This window comes from Bactrocera neohumeralis, chromosome 6 (assembly GCF_024586455.1).
Source record: "Bactrocera neohumeralis isolate Rockhampton chromosome 6, APGP_CSIRO_Bneo_wtdbg2-racon-allhic-juicebox.fasta_v2, whole genome shotgun sequence".
NCBI classification, from domain to species: domain Eukaryota; kingdom Metazoa; phylum Arthropoda; class Insecta; order Diptera; family Tephritidae; genus Bactrocera; species Bactrocera neohumeralis.
In genome coordinates, this window is record NC_065923.1 from 21,461,790 (window position 1) to 21,477,897 (window position 16,108).

The 16,108-nt window shown below is 33.5% G+C and overlaps 1 protein-coding gene across 11 annotated transcripts in view; it reads left to right on the forward strand.

Annotated features, from left to right (window-relative positions):
• Positions 1–617: 617 nt before the first annotated feature.
• LOC126763101 (potassium voltage-gated channel protein Shab) overlaps positions 618–16,108 on the forward strand; it is a 225,180-nt gene continuing 209,689 nt past the window's right edge. For 6 of the 11 annotated variants that reach the window (XM_050480319.1, XM_050480310.1, XM_050480314.1 and 3 more), the window contains exon 1: positions 618–1,121. The gene's annotated coding sequence lies outside the window, so the exon portion shown is untranslated. Of the gene's footprint in view, positions 1,242–11,384; positions 11,816–16,108 lie in introns of those variants that run through there. The other 5 variants (XM_050480317.1, XM_050480321.1, XM_050480311.1 and 2 more) reach the window with 4 other exon arrangements.

A 16,108-nucleotide genomic window follows, 5' to 3' on the forward strand; every position in this document is an offset into this window, starting at 1 on the left:
CAGCAGGAAAAGCAGCGAAAAGGAGGATGGAAAATGAAAACAATCGGAAATTATGCGCTCCGCTTTCCCAACGCGCTATCACAACAAAAATTACGGCAAAAAGCAAAAGAAATGCACAAATTAAATAATAAACTCAAGAGCAAAACGAAATGAACAAAAATAAGCGAAAAACCGAAAAGGGAAAAATTATTACAAACACAACAAACAAACCAGCAAATGACTGTGACAATGAAAAAGCCGAAAAATGGCAAAGCTTGCAGAGAGACAAAGCGAAAATGATGGAGAGTCGCAAAACTTGAGGCAATTTAATGAGAGCGGCTACAAAATAGAGAACAGTAGTGACGAGAAGAGTGACGCAGAGAGTGCGAGCCACGCGTATGAACAGTATATATGCGAGCGGAAACAAACGCCGAGTATACAGTTATAAATGCGAGCTAAGCTAAACGCCGAGCGATTTTCCACGCAGCAAAAACTTGAGCATAGCACGCGCGAAGGTTAGTGCGAGAGCAATTCGTACAGGAAAAGTGTGCTTACACATTCGTCATTAGTTCGTCTATTGGACTCGGCGCGACGCTGCCGATGTGTGTGCTTGGAAAACTTGTGACGACCGTGCGCTGCCAAACGTTTAGTGGAGTAACGGCCACAGCTGCAAACGGACGTCGGTAGAGCTCAGCTGCGTACGAAAGTATTGGGGTGCTCCCACAATCAAGGGAAGGCAAGCAAAAAAATATTGAAAAAATACATATATATGAAAAAAAATTATAGATTCTTATTTTTTGTGTTGCGACAAGTAAATAAGCAGGAAAAGCAGTGGTGTTGCCTTGAAAAATGAAAATTGGCTGAAAAGCGCAATGCAAAAAATTGAAAAAGAAGCATTTTAGCTCGTTGAAATTTAAAGAAAAGTGCGTGCGTGTGTGTTGCACAGTGGAAAAAGTCTCTAATATATGTATATACTAAGGGCAGTGAAAATAATTTCGTGAAAAATATACATATATACTACTCTGTGAAAATACTTATACATATTGCAAGGAGTGGAGCAAAGTAATAACAACGTTTTCAAGTAAAATTTATCTAAACGCTTTTTGCCGAAGAAATTGCGTGCAAGTGTCTATGCTGAAAAGGTAAAAATAAGTCAACAACTCAACTAAAGGCAAGCAAAGTGTAAAGGCCTACTTAACGATTGGCAGTGGCAACGAAAAAAAGCTGCTGTCTGACAAAAGCAAAGGGCGACATTAGCAAATGTAATATATATACAAGTATGTGTGTGAGTGTGTGTGTGAAAATGTAACACATTTTTATTTTTCATCCTTTAGACAGACAATTTCCTATATGTTGTTAATTAAAGGGTTTTTGCCAACGTATTTAATGATTGTGTTTTAGTTAGTAAAATACACAAAAATATCAAAAACATATGTGCCAAGTTAAAATGCATGAAAAGTGCCATTTCCGTTATGATTGCGTACCAAAAAAAATATGAATTATATTTTTTCAATAAAATCACATATATTTTATTCAAAATAAATTTGCTTGCTTAACTTTTCAATACCAAAATAAAGCCAGCAGACCTCATACAAACTACCTTAGTAGCGACACTCAATAAAAAAATCCATTAAACTCCTTTAAACTCCTCATTTTATCCCCTCAACATATGCAACGCTGAAAATTTCTATACAAAACCAAAACTTGTCTGTCTGTATGTGCCTTAGTCGTGTTGGAAAATAAAGCGAATGCTTGAAAAGCGAACGCGCGATCAATCAATAAAAGCAAATTAATAATTTCCAACCCTTCGAGACACAAAACCAAAAACCAAAAACGCCAACAAACAGCAACAACAATAGCATTTGAGCATTTGACAAATACTACACGCAATGGAAAGGGCACAAGAAATGCCAGCGACAAATAACTTTAACGAAAGAGTAGCTAGTAAAACAGGAGCAGCAGATATCTAATAAAATTTGCCGAGTGCGAGTATTTGGTAAACGCAGAAAAACAAAACAAAAAAAAAACTTGAATGAATTGCTGCTCCTTTGGGAGCGCAACGCACATAAATAAATAAAATGTCGTAAAAGAAAAAGCGAGAATGAGCAAACATGTAACAGAAAAAGGATACAAACTAACTGTAATATATACAATTAGTTTTACGAGTGCTTTGGTAGACAACTTATTGTTTTGTTGTAAAATATACAAGTTTTCTTACTTGCTTCAGAGTAAATTTCTCATTTAATTCCAAATAGAACTGAAGAAAGTGTTGCCAATTAATTTGAAAATGTTTTTTAGAGCATACAAAATTTCCCGTATATAAATGCATAAGAGATATTAAAAATATTTTAAATATATTAAATGTATTTCTCCAAGTAACTCATACGCTACGTCATACCCCAAGCATAGCATGAGTTACTCATACGTCCCTACCAACATTTGCATATATTGGAGTTTGGAAATGTTTGTTTGAAAATGTTTTACGTTTTAAATACTACTTGCAGTACTCACATATCTTTTCCGAGAATATTAATTCTTAAAGTTTTTTTTTCATAAAAAAACGTAAATAAATAAATTGTGAGAAGTTCGGTGTGAACCCTCGGAAATAAAAATGGTTTCGTTAAAAGAACTTGATTATAATCTTTATAAATATTTAAAATATTTATTATTTTTGGTATGAACTTTGATAAGAAAATGGCGTGAGTTGGTATTTTAGTTTTTGTTGGTATATTCTGTACATTTCATTATGAAAATATCAGTATTTGAAGTGGGTTCCGTAATGCTTGTTAGTAGAACGAAGCAAATGCGACAAGTAATAAACAAAATTTCGTTTCAGACTCCAAGACACTACTAGGTTTTAATATTTTATTAAACCAACGAACATCATAATGTATTTGAAACTAAAATTTTAACGCTTTTAAACCCAAAAAGTTTTATGCTGAAGAGGTTATATCGATATTTTATGTAGAAAAAACATGTTTTTTGTATACTTTTTTTTGGAAAGGTATTTTATTTGAAAATAAATCTAAACAAATTTAACAGAACTTAAGGTACTTTGAAAACTTTTAATTTTAATCCAGTAGGAGATCACCAAGAAGTTCTCCAAAAATTATAGAAGGATGAATTAAAATTCGTATTTCTGACAAAATGGCAACTTCCCATAAAAAATATTTTTTTTTGTGTGAAAAAACTTAAACTTCAGAGGCTAATACCAAAATTATTATATCATTACCTGAATAATATATTTAAGGGGCTATACCAGTGTGACACTTTCAAAAAAAAATTACGTTTTTTTTTTGCTTTTTCAATAGCTTGTAATTCCAAAAATATATAAACACATCTAAATGAAACTTTGAACGCGTTTTTCTTGAAACGACAAACTACTCATTCGGCCGGAATCATGTCAGCAGTTGGGAAACTTAAAAAAAATTCACGAAAATCGCCTAATTTTTCATAGGTTACACTGGTTTAAGATGATCAGTCCACCCGTTTTCAACGTTTTAAATGCTTTTAAAATTTTGGCAGCCAATTTCAATATGTTGAACAGTTCTTATATATACGGTCACGACACCGAAACCATTTGCCTGATCGACGTAGAGTTCTCAGAGAAAATTTTCATATATTCAATGTAAATGTAAAACAATCGCATTTGTGAAATTCACAAGATATGGTATCAAGAATCAAATAGTTTTTTATTAACGTACTATTCATTAACGTACTGTCAATCTCAATATTAACTAATTTTATCTGTCGTGTAATTGAAGAATGGGCACTTCTTACGAAAACATAAACAACATTCTAGAGAGTGTCTTCTTGAAATAAAGAGTTCATATTTCTAGGCTTGGTATATATTTTGTTTAGAAGCTTCTTTAAGCTATATATTGTACAGAGCGAACCATAAGCATTTAAAAAGGGTTTTTGTTATATGGGCCACTATAGACATAATTTTCATGTATTTTTGATATTTTGTAAGGCTTTTTAAGGGGGTATTCTGGTCTAAAAGCATGAATTTCAGGTAATTTTTAAAGTGTCGTAAAAAAAAGGCAATTAATATTTTTACTATCTATTTTTTTATTAGTTATTTGTTAATTTTAGAAAAGTACAGAAAAAAATGAAAAGCTAAAAAAAGTAAAAAATTTCAAAAATTATGAGCTGGCGAGCATACTCATGATTTCAACCCTCCTAGTTATCTGAAACCAAAAAAAAAATATTATTAATCTTGAATAATATCGCAATGGCCGGAACCACGGAAAACTGGGAAAAACAATTTTTCACAAAATGGCGACTGCCTGAAAAAAAGTTTTTTTTGGATCACTTTTTCTGACTATTTCGAATTTTTTAAAAACAATAAAAATAAAAATTTGGGGATGGGGCTAGTTCCAACCATAGACAAGCCTTTAAAGAAGACTCTATAAAAATTTCAAGTAAATCGGTCTAGTAGAACCTGAGAAATCGTGAGTATCGTTCCGAAAAAGTCAGTTTTGAGAAAAACGCGTTCAAAGTTTCGCGTAAAGTCTTTTGTTCGATTAGTTCCGGCCTAACCAGTTTGGTTGCCGGGTCAGAAAAATGCCTATATCTCCGAAAATAATTTGAATTTTGAAAAATCCTCTTGTACACATATTCTTGATTAGTTAAACTTTGAAAATATTAAAGAAGCGATTTTTTTAAATTTCTAGACCCGAATACCCCCTTAACTGATAAATTCAAAAAAGTTTTCCAGATAGAAGAAGATAAAAGCCGCTTTCAAAGGGTTGCTTAAAGTCGAAAGAGATCGAGTACAACTTAGATGAATTTTTGTATAATAGTTGACATTTTCCCCCTTTTCATCATTTAAGCGTTTTTTTATCATTTAAGTAATAGTCCGTTAAGTTAGATATAGTTGGGAAATTTTCGTAAGGCTACTAATCCCACTTGGGGACCTGGAGACGCTTGTTCGGTGTGATGCTCAGAATTCCAAAGTACTCCAGCCAATTCGCGGGATCGTAAAAAGTATGGCAACCAAAATATTTCAACGTTATCCTGGCGAAATCTAGAAAATGGAGGAGAAAGTGTGTAGATGATTCCACCTGATCTTTCTCCCTGCAGCTTTGACAAGTTGCGTCCTCCTGAAACTTTTAGCCACACCACGTGTGTGCCAATGGGAGAGTACCTTGGTAGGACACCTACCATTACGGTCATATGAACCTAGCTAAAAACTAGTAGTTCGATAAACCTTTATGTTCCACTTTGTGTCAGAAGGATTTAGCAACAACGCAAGAGTTATTTGTTGACCAAAACTTTCTGAGCTCGTCCGAGATGCTTAAGAAAGAAGTTAAGGAGGTTTAATACGTCACAGCAAGTTGAGAGTTGAAGTGAAAGAAAACTTTAAATTGTATGAAAATAAATTTAAGAACAGTAAGACAGTTTTATATTTCAATGAAAAATCGTATGATGAAAAGTGTCATTAATATATTTTGAGCAAATAAATATTTTACACGAAAAACTAAGCTACTTTCCTACAACACCAATAAAACACAGCTGCCGCCTGCGCTGACACCTTCCCAGGGACCTTTTAGTTTCAATTTTCTGCCACTTTGTTAATTAGCTACGCACACATATGCATCACTCAACATCAACTATTTACATCACCTTAGTATTTAATAATTTATTTGATAAATTAAGATACGCCTCAGCATACGCGCTCATCTTTGAACGCATCTCATCTCCATTTACCCACTACTTGCCTACCTGAGTTTTGTCTAAGGTCAGCATACCCAGAGTGTGGCATGTCATGTCGTATTAGTGAGGGTGATGTCGTGGGTGTGGGAGGGGTTCAAGAGCTACTCATTTGTTTGATGGCATTTTGAACTTGATAATGAGACTTGTCATTGTAGAGGAATTATGCTGGATGGGCAGCATAATTGTGTTTACGTTAAAGGCATTGCTTTTATTTTTCAAGTCCATGTGTAAATAAATTTGTGTGTATGTGTGCGTGTCGAAATTTTACGACTTCTAAACATGATGCCATGGTTGTGATGCCATCACTTTTCTAATTCGAAATTTTTGGCAACAGCACAAAATAACAACACGCAGCGAGATTTAGTTGAATATACAATACATATATTAGGGTGGGTCAAAATTTCCCGGGAAATTTTTTTTTTAACAAAGAAATATTTAATAACTTAATTTAAAAAAAACTTTAATTTACCTGAATATATATGTACATATGTATGTATATTAGGGTGGGTCTAAATCTTTTAGAAAATAATTTTTTATTAAAAAATTAAATATTTAATAACTTAATAAAAAAAACTTCGAAATATTTTTTTACGCCATACAATTTTTAATTTTTTTTTGGGAAAATTTGATATAAAAAATTTTGAAATTTTCCTTTTTTAATTTTAATATTTTAAATATTCGACTTCAGAGTTTTGCTCTTAATTGAAATTTTTTTGCAATAACCTCAATAAATCAAATATTTTTTATATTTGATTTTGCATATTAGTGTAAATATTCAAATTTAAATTAAATTACAAAATATTAAGCTCAAATTCAGGGTTGCAAATAAAGCTTTAACAATTTATTTGAATTATTTTTTTTTATAATCCTGAAAATCGTTATTAAAAATAGTTTTCAATGACGTATAACGGTTTGGACGAAAAAATATTCACAAATACGGAAATAAAAATTTAAAAAAATTTTAGCGCCTCAAATGGGATTAAAAAATTATTTTTAATTTCAATTAGAAATATGTAAATTTTTCCTCATGCTAACCCATTCATTACAGCTTTTAGCTTGAAAAAAAATGTTTGTTATTCCCATTTTAAAAATAATTTTTTTTCGAAAATTTAAAATTTTAATTTTTTTCAAAATTTTCAAATTTTTTTTCAAAAATTTCAATTTTTTTTTGTTTCAAAAATTTCAAATTTTTATTTATGTTTCAAAAATTTTAAATTTTTGGGAAATTTTTTTTTGAAATTTCAAATTTTAATTTTTTTTTCAAAAATTTTTAAAAATATTTAATATATTATTTTTTATCTTGATAATTTCAAACTCTTGTGTTTTTAAAATTTTTTCAAAAATTTAATATTTCATTTATTTTTTTTACAATTTCAAACTTCAATTTTTTTTCAAAAATTTCAAATTTTAATTTTTTTTCAAAAATTTCAAATTTTTATCGAAATAAATATACAGATCATCCGAATTTTGGTATTAAAATTTTAAAATCTAATCGTTAATCCAAAAATTTTTAAACAAAAAATTTACGACCTTGTTCAAATTCGAATAATTAAAATTCCTTATATTAAATAAAAAAATTTTAAACTTTTACTTCAAGCCTTCCAAAAATTCCATATCATCCCACCCTCACACTCTCGCACACTTCTCTTTGTGCTCCCAACGTTCGCGACGCGTCAGCGGCAATTCCAATAAATTTTGATTTTCCTTCGTTTCACTCGTTAATGGCTTTTCCTCTATTTTCCTATTCGACAAGCACACGCACCCATACTATCACATCCCACACCACACGAGCTCGTTGCCGTCCGGCTGTTTGTTCAGGCCACCTATTAATAAAGTAAACTTGAGCTTCTTTGTGTGCATAAATATTTTTGTACGGGAAATTGCAGAAAATGTCAAATTTTATTGCAACAAACAATTCGACTTTTGTATTTATGTATTTACATTATGTACGTACATACATACGTATGTAAGTAGGAAGTTTATACTATATATCCATCGCTTGTTGTTAGGCCGCTCAGTCGTTCGGCCGATCGTGGGTGACGTTGTTTATGCGAGCGGCGTAGCGTCTGTGACCAAATGACTTTTGCTATACTTTCCGTTATAAAATAGCCTTGATGTGTAAAAATTTATTTTAATTCGACAAAGTGAGGCAGAAACTGAGTCGTAAAAATGGTATTATCTTCTACAAATGGTTATTTTTATGGTTTGTTTTTCTGTTTTTAGAAGCGCAAGCATGTAGACTATTCTAAATTTAGTAAAAAGTAAAAGACGCTCTTTTATATTTTTTAAATTAATTTTTTTTTTGTTTAATAAGCAAGCAGAAAGATTGCTCATTGGTCATTGGGTGTACTTATGAAGAAATGGCGTCAGCAGTTTTAATTTAAATACTTCATTAACAGATTTTATTGTTTTTAAGTGTCCATTTTAATGTTTTTACAATATCAGTGTTCAACTAATTCAAAATTTTTATGGTTACAATATCAACTCTATGAGTTTAACTCTAAATGCATTTTCCCAAAAATAAATGTTTCAATTTTGCTTGATCTGTACGTAGTATTACCTATAATTATGCGAGATAAATTTAGAGTTATATGTTTTTCTTCTTTACTGGCATAGGGAGCCTAATCGCGAGTGCGACGACTGTTTGTTTGATATTTCGTCATGCCCTCGTTCACTACCAGGCCCACTTGCTTCGCTTCTTTGTCCAACCTGGATAAAGCAGAACTAACGGCGTATTTATTGAGGCCAATGATATCAATACATCAGCGTACGCCAGCAGCTGCACACTCCTATAGAAGGTTGTACCTGCTCTATTCAGTTCTGGAGCTCGAATTATTTTCTCCAGCAGTACAAGTAGATTGAAGTAATCGCACAATTTGGAGTTGACTTGTCTGAAACATTTGGTATCGAACGGCTCGGAGAGGTCCTTCCTGATTCTGACGGAGCTTTTGGTATTATTCTTGTTTTGTATTGTATTAGTTTTGTGGAAAATCAAAAGGGAGGTATCTCATCGGAGGTTGTAGTCACCTTTTCATTGGTGGTGTTTTTTTAGGTGGCGGATCTCAAAACCAGCGCACAACCCTAGGAAGGGATGATTCGGCTCCTCACTTTATCTTGCTTTCAGATTAATGTTTTTTGGCTACCCAGAGGATACTTGGTCTAAGACCGAAAGTCGCGAGCTGGTTGAGCCATATTTAAAATAATCATTTCTGACGACTCCCAAGTGAATGGCGCTCAGACAACTTCCCTCACTTGCGTGAGTTTATACACATGGCTTTATACACATATTAGATCTTCTATTAATGCAAAAACAACAGCAGGCTTTTCTTTAAACTCAAGTAATTTCTCTATAAATTGAGGAGGGAACCATTTTTTATGAACGTTTCGTGAGAGACCTGATGTATAGCGATGCTTAAAAAAAGGAAACAAATACAGTTAGTTAAAGTACTTTCTTAGATACAATCATTAATATCTTTTGAGATATAATCAATAAAAACTCTAAAAAATACGAATGAGGCATTTCAGAATAAGCTAATCATTTTATAATTTTTTTTTTGGCATTTACTGTTCCAATTGACTACAGAATAAGGACTAAAAACTAACAAATATTATTTTTGTTGCCATGAAAGGAAAACAGCGACAGTTTTGATAATTCTTGCCTGATTATAAATACATAATTTGCTAAAAAAACACACTAATTGTTTTTTTTTTATTTTTATTTAAGGTGAAGTACAATCGATACAATTAAGTTTCGAATATTACATTATTCAAATGATCTCCACGACTTATTCTGCAGAAACGAATTCGATAAACCCAATTTTCGAGTACTTTTTCCACTTAATCAAGTCGTCATGAATAGGACAATCAATATTGACTGCTAAAGCTTGAAGATTGTCTGCTTTATTTTAAAAACCAATGATTTCAAATAGGTCTACAAGGTGGCAACTCCCTTCTTGTTGGAACAAGATGTTGTTAAGATCAACCTTTACCCATTGCGGCCATGAAAAGTTGGGTTACAGCTTCATTTCGAAAGAAGTACGGACCGATGATTCCACCTAAAACCACACCAAACTGTCAGTTGAGGTGAATGGAATGGTTATTCAGAAAATGTGTGGATTTTCTTTGCACCAGAATCGACAATTTTCTTTATTTGCCGCTTCACTCAGATGAGAGTAATTTACATTGGAGAAGATGATTTTCCTAAAAAAATCGTTATCGTTATCAAGTTGTTCCAATGCAAAATTAGATTCAGTTTTTGAGTGAAATCAATTTTATACGGATGCAAGCCCAAATCCTTTCTCAAATTCTGCCATGTGGTGGTTTGAGACCAATACATCTTTTGTCAAGTTGTGGCTTGAAACAGTTCTAATTCTTGAGTATGGCTTGGAATCGATAAATTGCGGTCGCCAGCAGCATTTGCCTGAACGGCAGCACTATTTTTTTTACTTTGAGTAATTCTTAGTCTTATTGGCACTTGAACAAGATTTTAAGGAAATGTATGCTCCAAATTTTCAACAATTTAGACGTATTGCCAGTACAAAGTTGCAATTGGAGAACGATTATTTGATAACAAATTTAATAAATAATAAATATTGTTCTTGTGAATATCTTACAATGATGAAATTGTAAACGTTATTGAATGCCATGAAAAAAATTACGGATCGAACATATTAGAAAGGCCGAAACGGCACTTAGAAATCATATCATCCCTATTAGAAAACACGGTATTTGTAAGTTGGATGGTATGTTAGAAGGTAATATGGTGCATGAATGGACACTTTCAAATATATTTCGATGAATAGGAATATAATAGTTTATGAATATTTTTTTTAAGCATGATATATGTATATTCTAGTACTTAAGAACTCTCTTTTCACTTCTCAAAATGTCATGGCGCGAACTGACTTGATTGAAATTGACATTTTGCTTCATTGCAATTATTAAAACAATTTGTTCACTTAATTGAAGTACAAAAACGATTTAATTTTCGTGCAAAAACTTCGACACACACAAACAAAAACCTAAAACGCAACCAAATAAGCAGTTAATGAATGTCGAATGCTTTAAAAGGGAATGCGAACTATTCGTGCGCGGAGTAACGCGCTCAAAGGAAGCAGCTCAACAGCAAAAGTGGCTGGAAATACGCTAAGTTGTCTGTGAAAAAAGCACAAAGTTTTACTACTTTAAGTAGCGACGTGCGTGCAACTCGAAAAAACCAAAAAAAAAAAAACAATAACAACAAAATAGCTATAAAGGACTTGCCCGGTTGAGGTGCACACATACACAAACAACACGGAGTTCTTTCAAGCTAACACGAGCAGCTAAGCGAAATGGTTGGAAAACGACGAAAATTTCACACTTCAAAGAGAAAGAAAGCTATGAAGAGCACGAAGAGCGTTAAAAGAGTGACGTTATTAACCGCTTACGCTACGTGGTAAGACGGAATTTTGTTGTATCCTGGTTGAGGAATTTTATCAGTTAACTGCGCTGCATAACATAACGGTATGTTTATTAATTTATGGGCGCTCTCTGTGCTCGCGCTCACGCTCACGCTCTCAATCTCTACTGCGCTCTTCACCAGCGCGTTCGGTGCGCTCGGTCATTGCCTCGTTTGCGCTCGGTTGGAGCTTTGCTTGGAAGCTATGTTTTTGGCTAAAAGAATGGTCAGTTCGCAGGAACACGTCAGTGCGTCGGGTATTGTTTGTCAGTGAAGTTTGAGACAGCGCGGTGGCCAAGTGAAACGTTGTCTTTGCTACACAAATAATTGAAAATATCTATACATACATACATATTTTGTGTATTTTGTTGCTGTGCTGAAGGGCATGTGAAAAGTGATATTTAACAGCAAGTGAAAACTTCAAAGCGTCAAAATTTATATTTTCGAGTTTGAGTTTTCTTCGCTGTTACTGCTTAACAGTTAGCCATGCAAGTGTAAAATCCTTCAAACTAACCTCAACCTATAAAACTCGTTTTCTTTTTCACATTGTTTCTTGTTGTTGCTGGTTTGTCTTGCGCCACAACGCTGTGCTGCGCAGTTGAGCTGTTTACACGAACTCCGCGTGGGGGAGTACGTACACATAACTTTCCAGGATTAACTCCAGGACACACTGCTGTGTCTGTATGTATATTATATATGTGTATGTATGTGTGCATATAGATATTTTGAATGAATCTGGAATTGTTGCTGCTGACCTTCCTCGCAGTTCACCACTCGCCAACAGCTTCCTAGCTTCCATTGCGATACAGTCTGTTTTGTGTTAACGCAGAAAGTTGGGTCTTCACTACACTACCAACAAAAAATACACAGTTTTCACATACGCACACACATATACACATACGCACAAAGCTAATCGCCTATATCACGTTTTCTTTGGAAGCAGCGCTAACGAAACTTAGGCGTGTTCCAAATAGGCTGCCCTCACCGAGGCACGAGTTGTCTGCGCTGAAGTATTTGACAAGACAAGGGCAACACATTCACACATGCATACAAACATATACATACCAACACATTAATACACAAATTCATATTCTCATATATATATGTAAACCTATATCTGTAGTCACTCACACATCGATTAATATAATTTCTTATTGTAAAAGCAAGGAAAAAGACACGAACTTGTGTATTGTAAGCGCTCAAAATTTACATAATGTAAATGTCTGGTTGAATGACAGCATTAAGTTGGGCAGGAGGTCGCCGCAATCGTGCGGTTTCGTTTTCTGTTTACAATATCTTGTAGCTGAAATAATCACGTACATACATATGTACATGTGGCTACTTTCATTGTCAAGTTTAGCAAGCGTCTCTGGAAGTGTGTGTATTTTGAAGTGAGAGACAGCGTTTCCATGTTTTGTTTTGAAAAAACTTGATTGCAAAACGTTGTTTGGAAAATGGAAAAACGTTAAATGAAATAATTATTAATGGCGTCCCACCACCTGTGAATGAATATACATATATGTATTTCTTCATATCGTGAATTTTGTAATGCTTTTACACCTACATAGGCGGCCTAAGAAAAGCCTTAAAAAGTTTGTGTTGAGAGACTGCGAGAATATTGTCAAGATTTTAAGCAAGTGTGGTTAAAATAAAAATTTTGAAAATACTGACAAATAAATTCAAATACATATATGTACCATATATACCATATATCAGTGGAGACAGTATATTATATAATATTAATAATTTACGATTTTAGAAAAAGTTTAGTCACAAAAATACGGAAGTAGTAGTCTCCTCCACTCGGTAGAACGGCAATGGATTTGAATTCAATTTGAAAAAATTTGAAAAAATATTGATAGTTTCGATAGCAAATTACATCCTTATGTATATATTTACAATAAAACACCAACTTCGGCCGAAAGCTAATAATACTTTAACAGGTGATAGCTATATCTCATAGTAGTTCGATCTGAACAATAATATGCATATATTGCGGCTTTATCTTTATTAAGAATCTGTGTCAAATTTCGTGAAGATATCTCGTCAAATGAAAATTGTGACGAAAACGTACCCGGAAACTGTAAATAAAACGCAAAATATTTTATTATTCATTAATATCTATTTTGTGGCCTTCAAAGATGTAACACACATATGTCAACGATTTTTTCAGTCTTCGAAACACTATTCATAAGCACTTCTTGAGATGGCTTTTAGCTACTTCAGTGAATTTTGTCTCTTCGATTAACTGAAATCGGGTTCCACGGCAATTTCAGTTTAAGGAACAAAAAAACTTACACGTAGCCAAGTCTCGGTGTTTGATCGATGGTTTTCATTGCGTTTTTGACTTTAAATTTGGTCCCTTCCGTATCTCGATGCAATGGTGCATTATCATCGTGTAAAATCCATGAATTGTTCTTCCACATTTCCGAACATTTTCGACGGAAGTTCTCACACAAACGCGTAACTACGGCCAAATAGAACTCTTTATTGATCGTCTGTCCCTCCTGAAAAAAATCGTATTGTACCAAACTACGAATACCGAAAATAACAATGAGCATCGCCTTAATTTTTGTACGGCCTTGACATGGGTTTGACTCCTTTTTTCCCTCCATTGTGGTAATTGCTGTTTGAATTTACATGAAAACAACTGTCAAACTTATAAGCCCGTATCTTATCGTCAGTTTTAATGCTCTTCATAAATGCGGAATCGGAATTCGCACGATCAAGCGTGTCCAAAGAGACCAGTTTATGATACTCTAGTTGAGAAAAATCTGCTTTATCGGGACGAGTTGAGAAAAAACGCGTTTTATATTCAAAATAATCTCCAAAATCATTCGAACGGACCCAAAGAACATTTCCTTGCCATCTCTCTAACATTTACCTAACGATTTTCAAGCACCATATCGTCCCTTTCTTAAATTTTCATCAGTTGAAGAGGTCGAAGGTCGTTGAGAACGGAACATGTTTTCAACGATCTCTCGAGCGTCTTTGAAGGCTTTATACTACCACGCCTAGGCTTGTGTTTTTGATAAAACCGAATCACCGTAAGCCTTTTCCAACATTCGCAACGATTCCGCAGCCGAAATTTAGTTGAAAATACAAAATTTGAGAAAAGTTCTTTGTTCGATATTTTTATCCATGCTTTATCATTTGCTTGGAGATTATACTGTTGCCTTTTGCAACAAGCCATTCCGAGTTTTGTGAAGATATTTCCTCATATAAAAAATTTTTCCTTAGAAGAACTTGAACTTTCGAACGGTCTGTTTGTATGACAGCTATAAACGTTAACGATCCAATATCGACAAATCCGACAACTAAACAGCTTTTTGCTGAGAAAATGATGTGTGCAAAATTTCAACTTGGAGAGTCTTCAATCATCCACTTATTTGATTGCTAAGTTTAAACTCTGTTGGCTATTCAAAAAATTACAAGTGAAGACAACAATATGATTTTCCAATCGAATACAATACAATATAGCATAATATAGCCTTTGAACAATTTGTCAAGAGCAGACCAATTTCTTTTTTACTCAAACTCATTTGGCACTCTGCTAAATTTATACCAATTGTTTGTTCTACGCGGCGCACTCCAAGTTTCAAGTAGCATTCTGTTGATAAAATATAGAGTTCTAGTTATCAGATGAAGAAAATTCCAAATATATTTCATTCATAATCAATTAGAAAGTATTTAAATGTGTGAATTTGTTCTTTTAAGATTTTCAAAATCTCAAATAACTTAAGGAAGTTTAAGAACTTTTATCATCGTAAGGTGTTAGATTATATTCATATTCGTAAGGGTTCCAATAAAGGAGGATTCATGGGTATTTCCCAACTTTTTGTAATGCGATTGTGTTATTTACTAGGGAATAGACTTATTGTTTTAATGAGACGAAAAATTTATAATAAATATATATTTGTGTATATGTAATTCTCTCAAGTGCCATCATGATATTTCCACACTTTTAAAAGCGGTGTTACACTTCGAGACGTTTACCATTAAAAATGAGTACATTTGAGGTACCCTACTGCAATATCAGGCATCAAGTTGGTTATTATGTTGCGATAACGGTCGCCATTGACGGTTACGACACAAAACCGTTGTTTTTTCTGAATAAAATGGCAGCTATTGAATCTATTTAGATTGCTCTTAGTCCTAAATGTGCCAATTTTGCTTGCTTACATACCCACTAACCCTGAAAAGAGCCTCATAGCTGAACAAAATTTGGCTCGAAAACGTCTGATCTTCTTAGAACTTTTCAAGAGCCCATACAGCAAAGCGATGTCGCTTCGGAAGTACGATTATGTTGAGCGAAGCGTGATTTTGGTAATAAAGTTGAACGATTTGTAAAAATTACATGACAACTTGACACGACTCACGTGTGTTCTGTCAAAAAAAGGGCTATTGAAAAAAGTACCTCTACTTGGATCACCGCTTTAGAGTAAATTGTTGAATTAAGTATTATTCCACTTATAAGTGCATACTTATGTAATGTTCTCTCTTAATTTCCCATGCCTTGTAAGTAGTCTTTGAAATTTTAAGCACTCATTCTCTCCTCAATACATTCACTTTCTTTTGGGCAGCCACTGTCGCATTGGAAATTTCTAATTTATATGCAAAACCGTTTGCCAAGTTTATTTCTGGAAATCATTATCTTGCGAATTCTTCTTACATCCTTTTGTCTTTAGCTCAACGCTATTGACTTTTATATAATATTTGTATAGCGTGTTGTACTATGTAAATTTCATCCTTTATCACCTCCAGAGCGAACCGTCGAAAGTAGATATTTAAGGCGAACACCCACACACATACACACATACACACTTCATTTCCGTCCATTCCGTTCGGTGGTTGTTGTGGCTGGCAATTGCGCCAATAATTATTATAATTTCCTCTCGTTTTTTACGCTTTTTACTTTTATTTCCTCTTTCGGTTGGGATTAAAACTTTGCAAGTGTGATTAAATTTCAAGCGT